The sequence below is a fragment of the Micromys minutus genome (assembly GCF_963924665.1).
Source record: "Micromys minutus genome assembly, chromosome: 5".
Classification (NCBI taxonomy): Eukaryota; Metazoa; Chordata; class Mammalia; order Rodentia; family Muridae; genus Micromys; species Micromys minutus.
In genome coordinates this window covers 31,163,020-31,169,594 of record NC_137974.1, presented here as the reverse complement: position 1 = coordinate 31,169,594, position 6,575 = coordinate 31,163,020, and the positions used below count along the sequence as shown (strand labels likewise).

The following is a 6,575-nucleotide window of genomic DNA, read 5'->3' as shown; positions in this document are numbered from 1 at the left end:
ACCAGTTAGTAACAAAAACTCTGAACAAATGCAAATGAAATGGAATCAAGTCTCCTACTTGAAAAAAAAAATCGAACAACTAAGATGAACAAAAGCTTCTTACTTGAGACAGAAGCCCTCCCTCGGTTTTTATCTGCCCAACACCAAACTTGCCAGGTGAGACCAATGTACAGGAGTAAATGTGACTTACAAGAAAATCTACTGGGGAAGTAGCTTCGTTGGAACCAAATCCCTGGCCTCTGGTTCCTCCACAGCCTTCCTTAGAGGCCATCAGAAGAGCCAAGGCTGGAATGAAACTAGCAAAATTCATACAAAGCAGAAGAAGAAATCTAAGACTAAGAAAAAAACATTGCCCTACCAATGCCAAGTTGAAGAGTCCACATATTTTCTGACTAATAGAATACAGGTAACTTTTGAGAAGTGGATCTATGATATATTACATTTTCTCAACTATGAAGATCCTGAGGTTAATTACATAGTGGACTTATTCCAATTGGTAAAATCAGACCTTCTCCAACCACCCCGCCCTACTCTTCCCTTGGGGTTGGTACAGATTACTGAAGTGGTGAGTAAATTTTGGATGCTTTTTGTTTATGCTGTCACATAAGGAAAACATTTTGCCTGGCTCTAAATAACAAGGATAAAACCTACCAATTTGATTAATTTTGTTCTGATCTGTGTTCAGGAAGTAAAGAGTTTGTGGAAAGTGGTGAGCAGGACAGCATTGGTCAGCACCTGGCCTATCACGGGTCCACTGCTTATGTAGCAAAGTTTTAAGCCCTCCAGTTCTTTTCCTTCCTGCTCTTCTTCACGGATGAATCCAGTGGAATCCAAATTACAACTGTTTGTAAACATCTAAAGAGTATTTGGTTGGTAGGAAAGGCTTGTCTACAATTTTAGATAAACTTCAGTCCTGTTTACTAAGGAGAAAAAGCCAAAGTTTGCTCTAAACTAACAAATACACCATGTTTTTGCCTCCCACTCAGGTTGGATGCTTATAGTATGGCTAATTGCCCACTAATGGTAGACTAAACTGTGTACAGTTGTGGAATTCCACTAGCAGTACACACTTAACCATATGGCAAACAGGAGTGGAAATTTTAATGTGTTCTGTTTCCTAATTCTTCTTTCTTTGTTCTTGAGTTTCTTCATATAAGTGAAAAACTATACGGAAACCTACTACTATAGAAGCTTCTGAATATATGTAGAAGTTAAAATTTACTCTTTAATGAGTTAAAGTTACCCTATAACAAGGTCAAAACACCTCTACCAGATATTGCAGGTTAACAAATATAAAGCCTGCTGCTCAGCAGGTTACCTCTTTTGCAGTTGTTGGGCAGGAAGGTCACATAGACCCCACCAAACATTACAGACTGTGACAAATGATAATGGTTACACTGTAACACTTGACAATAATACCTTATTTCAGAAGTAGTCTCACAACTGAGTTATAGAACATGAAGAAACCAAGCTGATACTCACTGTAAGCTTCATCCCAATAGTTAGCTGTCATGGTACAAAACATAATTCATACACTCATGGAGGAGAAAATTAATGATGAGTATCACCAAGCTGTGACTCCTGCAAGGACCATGACTGACCTGGTAAGGATTACCCCCCCACACACAACAAAAATAGCATGAACATCATGGGAGTGGTCAGCAACTTTCTGATTGGATTAAGGCCAACTCCACAAGATGAAAGCCGTATCTGGCGTTATTATCAGAACAAAATAATCTGTGGCTAGATAGGGCCTATGTGAGACCCTACTATTATTATTCTGCTAATAAAATGATATTAAACTGACTCTTCATAACTTATTGTTATACCTATAGATTAATGCCTTTCTCATGCTTCATCAGAGAAGCTTCAAATTTCAGGAGATAGTGATTAGCACACACAACTGGTCAAGGTGCAAAGAATTAGAGACTATACATTCTCAGTCCTAAATAAAACATCTATTCATACCCCTTCCTCTCAAGACTCATGGATCATTGTGGAAGAAGGGACAGCGGATGACTAAGGAAGTGTCTTCTGAACACAGCACACCAGCTGCATGTATGAACTGAGAGTGTTTATAACATTACCCATAAGACCTGTGTAAGCTCAATCCAGACAAAACCCTAGTAGTGAGAGGAAAGGTGGACATGAAGGCCTACACCTAGCTGGGAAGCTGGTGGCAATTGACAACTACTGGGAGAGGGAGAGTCAGCTTTTTAAGAGTGAAGCCATTAGTGAATAAAGCACATTCCAGTGGACACCCACAAATCCAAGAATATAAAAACAGGACTAGTGAGAAATTATCAATCTAAATGAAAGAAAAAAGAACATTTGATGAATAGAAAAGGTGGGTTAATCTTGGAAGAGTTGGGGGAGGTAAATATAATCAAAATACATTGTATAAAATTCAGAAAGAACTAATATAAATGAGAACAAAACAACTGGAAAAGACAACAGGTCAAGCCAAGGATAAGGGGGAAAATCAGCCTTCTATGCACTGTCTTTACTTTAATACTCTAATGCTTCTTAAAAATAATACCACCTCTATAAAATATAAAAAAATAAAACCTGAGCTAGATCTGTGAATAAGAACAAATTAGAGGCCCTTTAGGAACAGTCATTAAAGTTTAACCCCGTTTATTTCTTCGTGTTTTTCTTTTCTGAGATTCATTTATTTCCAGTGATAACACCTCTCAGGATCCCAGAAATTTTTTTCTCCCAGGCAACACACAGTCACCTAAGAACCAGATGGGGCAACAGAAACCAAGAAAGAAAAACCCACCCAACAAAGACAAGAGCAGATATCAGCACCCAAAATTACAATCTTTCTAGACCCTGCGGGGTTTAGATGGAAGCATAAAAAGACAATCAAAAACAGCCAGGAAAATGTATCTCCATTAGAGCCCAGCAACCCTAACACACCAGGCCCTGAGGACTGTAACAAAACAAAGATTTTATGTTTGAAAATGATGGAGGCACTTTGAGAAGAGATTAATGAATCCTTTAAACAAAATTTACAGAAACACAATTAAATGGAGAAAGGAAATTAATAAAATAATTCAAGACCTATAGGTAGAACCAGAATTAGATTAAAAAAAATTGAGGAGGATTTGCAAAGAAAAATGTAGAATCTAGAGCAGAAACGTCAAAAACAAGACTCACTAAATAATACAAGGGATGGAAGAGAAATTCTCAATGTTGAAGTTACTATAGAAGAAATAGATACCTCAGTCAAAGAAAATGTAAAATCTAAAAAAAAATCCTGGCAAAAAAAAAATCCAGGAAATTGGGAATACTATAAAAAGATCAAATCTAATAATAATAACAATAGAGAAAGAGAAGAAATCCAGGCCAACGGCAAAGAAAATATTCTTTGTAAAAATCATAGAAGAAAATTTCTCGAGTACCGGGATCCCAGTCGAGATGGAGGAAGATGCGAACCGAGTCTGGCTGTCGCTGGGAATGGAGTGTAGTACGGGGGCTGCGGTCTAGGAGTCCCAGTCTTAGACGCGGCTAAACCGCTGGGGTCTGAGAAGGTAAGCGACCACAGTGCTTGGGTGCCTTGAAGGATCAGAGGGACCTAAGGATCGACTTGTCGAGGAGGCAGCAGATGTCTGTGTGTTCTGCGGGGCTGCATCGCAATGGGAAGCCGCTCTGCAGTTTTGGCAACGAAAGGCAAGTCCCTCGAGACATCTCGTCCTGGCAGAGGAGCATGAGAGACTGACAGCTAGAGAATCATGGCGAGGGGCATGCCCGAGAACCCTGAATTGGCCGTGCAAGAGCCAGACAGAAGGTCTTCGGGCACAATGGAGGGCAAGCGGAACATCCAGATTATCGAGTGGGAACACCTGGATAAGAAGAAGTTCTATGTGTTTGGTGTAGCTATGACAATGATGATCAGAGTCACCGTGTACCCGTTCACCCTCATCCGCACCCGCCTGCAGGTCCAGAAGGGCAAGAGCCTCTACCATGGGACCTTTGATGCCTTTGTCAAGATCCTGCTAGCAGATGGAGTGGCTGGCCTCTACCGGGGGTTCCTGGTCAACACCTTCACGCTCATCTCTGGCCAGTGCTATGTCACCACTTACGAGCTTACCCGGACAGCCAGAGTAACACAGTCAAATCACTGGTGGCCGGTGGCTCAGCTTCCCTCGTGGCCCAGAGCATCACGGTGCCCATTGATGTTGTCTCCCAGCATTTGATGATGCAGCGCAAGGGTGAGAAAATGGGTCGCTTCCAAGTGCATGGGAACTTAGAGGGACAAGGGCTGATTGCCTTTGGCCAAACTAAGGACATCATCAAGCAGAGCCTGCGGGCTGATGGGCTTCGAGGCTTCTACCGAGACTATGTGGCCTCACTGCTAACGTATATCCCCAACAGTGCTGTGTGGTGGCCCTTTTACCACTTCTATGCAGAGCAGCTGTCGCGCCTGTGCCCTCAGGAGTGCCCTCACATTGTCTTTCAAGCCATCTCTGGGCCCCTGGCTGCCGCCACTGCCTCCATCCTCACCAATCCCATGGATGTCATCAGAACCCGTGTGCAGGTTGAAGGCAAGAGCTCCATCATCCTGACCTTCAGACAGCTGATGGGGGAAGAGAGGCCTTGGGGCCTCATGAAGGGCCTCTCAGCCCGAATCATCTCGGCTACACCCTCCACCATTGTCATCGTGGTGGGCTACGAGAGCCTCAAGAAACTCAGCCTCCGACCCGAGCTGGTGGACTCGAGACACTGGTAGTGAGTGAGCGGTGGATGGAGAGGCTGTGGTTTCACACATTATTACCCTGGGCCAGGACAGCACTGAGGATAACTACCCCCTGTGAATGCCACCACCACACACCCATCCTGCTCCAAGCCAGGTGGCCTATCAGGGACAAGAGAAGAGACTTTGGACTGCCCTTGCTGCAGAGGTTCTGTGCCTGGCTTCCCTGGTCCCTGTAATTTTATTTCTCTTGCAGATCTGGGCCCCTCACTTGGTCCCTTGTACTCAGTCATGGCCTGAAGATCAACCGACACAAGGCCCTGCTAGCCCTCACTGGTGTCCCTCTCTGTCCTTCCCTCAGGCCTGGAGAAGAGCTGCTCATGGTTTTCTTGTCCCCTGCTTCTTCCTCTTGAGTCTTTAGACCAAGGCTCTAGGTAGCTGCCCATGATTTTTTTTTTTAATGCTTGCTTATTTTAAAATTGGGACTGAGTTGTTCACTGGACTATTCTGCTTTGCCTTGCCTTTGGGGGACAAATCAGAGCAGCACGCATTTTGCAGGGCGTTCGTTCATCTTCTCTGGGAGTTACTAGAAGGTAGAAGTGCTGAGGCTTTACATACGTGTAGTTGAACATCTGTGAATGAGCCAACTAATCCTGATAGCTCAGTTTGCTGTCAGACCCCACTCCTTGTGGAAGTGGAAAACTGTGACATTAATCCCAATTCTTTAATCCCTTCCTTGTCCCTTCAGGCCTGGGAAACTACAGATAGTCTGAGCTGTTGGCCTTCACTGGCCCAGGTGACTACAGTTGAGGGCACAGTTGTAAGTGGATCAGACTGGAGTACGCTGGACTTGGAGCATAGCCCTAAAGCCAGGTTCAGAGAGCTGCTGCTTGGAGTGTGAAGGGAGGATGTGTGTTCCTCACTCAGAGCTCCTCAGGCCAGCTGAGCCAACCCAGAGGCGCCATAGAGGTTCTGAGCCGTAGGCAGCAATTCCACAGGCATACCTGTCACTCAGATGAAGAGCAACAGGTGTCTCACAGTGGGACTCCGGAATATGAACTATCCTTGTTTATCTTGTCCTTGGTTGTGAAGTGTCATCCCAGCCATGGTACCCTGTGCTGGCAACAGAAGAGGAACAGTCAGGAAGGCACCCAAGGCCAGGTCTACCTGGTTACCAGCCTCATACTGCCAAAATCGTTGATGCTCCCCTCAGGAGCTTCCCTCTTCCCTGCCACCACTGAGCCTGTGTTGGCAGCAGAGAATCATAGCTGGAGGAATGGGAAGAAAGCAGGCAAATACTGCTGTTTGGCCTGGGTGATGCTTTCAACCTTATCAGTGGCCCCATGCCTTGGGAAATGCCATGGTGCCAATTTGGAAGGTGCTAGCTAATTTAAGCCTTCACGTTTCTCATGGCTGCTCCACATTCTTCCATCCTGACTAGACCCAGTCTCTGCACTTACCTCTTCTACTACTCACTGTAGACTATATCCGTTTCCTTCTGAGCCCTCTACTTTTGTCTCAGCATTTTGGTTGTGTTTTTGAGACAGGGTCTCATATGTTCCAGGCTGGGTTTGAATTCACTATGTAGCAGAGGATAGCCTTGAACTCTTGATCTTCTTCCACCTCCTGAATTCCAGGTTTAGAGGATGCTATCAGGCCCTACTTCCCATACTTAATTGAGAAAGCCCTTCAATCCTGTCCATAGTCATCTGAAGGGTGGAACCCACAGATCATTTTAAATCCTTTTGCTCCTCACCTCTTAAGAGCTATCAATACAATGGAGCAAGGGCCCCTCTCAAGCTTTTCCTATTAAGACCTTTGTGATTGGTTGGATGTCTCTGTTCTTCTTTGGTCTTTGCTTATCAGGGCAGAGTGT

At 44.5% G+C, this 6,575-nt stretch overlaps 1 pseudogene across 1 annotated transcript; it reads left to right on the top strand.

The window, feature by feature from the left end:
• Window positions 1–3,749: 3,749 nt before the first annotated feature.
• On the top strand, window positions 3,750–4,735 carry LOC308420696 (solute carrier family 25 member 44-like; annotated as a pseudogene). The gene has a single exon. The product of its transcript is annotated as a solute carrier family 25 member 44-like (transcript).
• The last annotated feature ends 1,840 nt before the right edge of the window (window positions 4,736–6,575 follow it).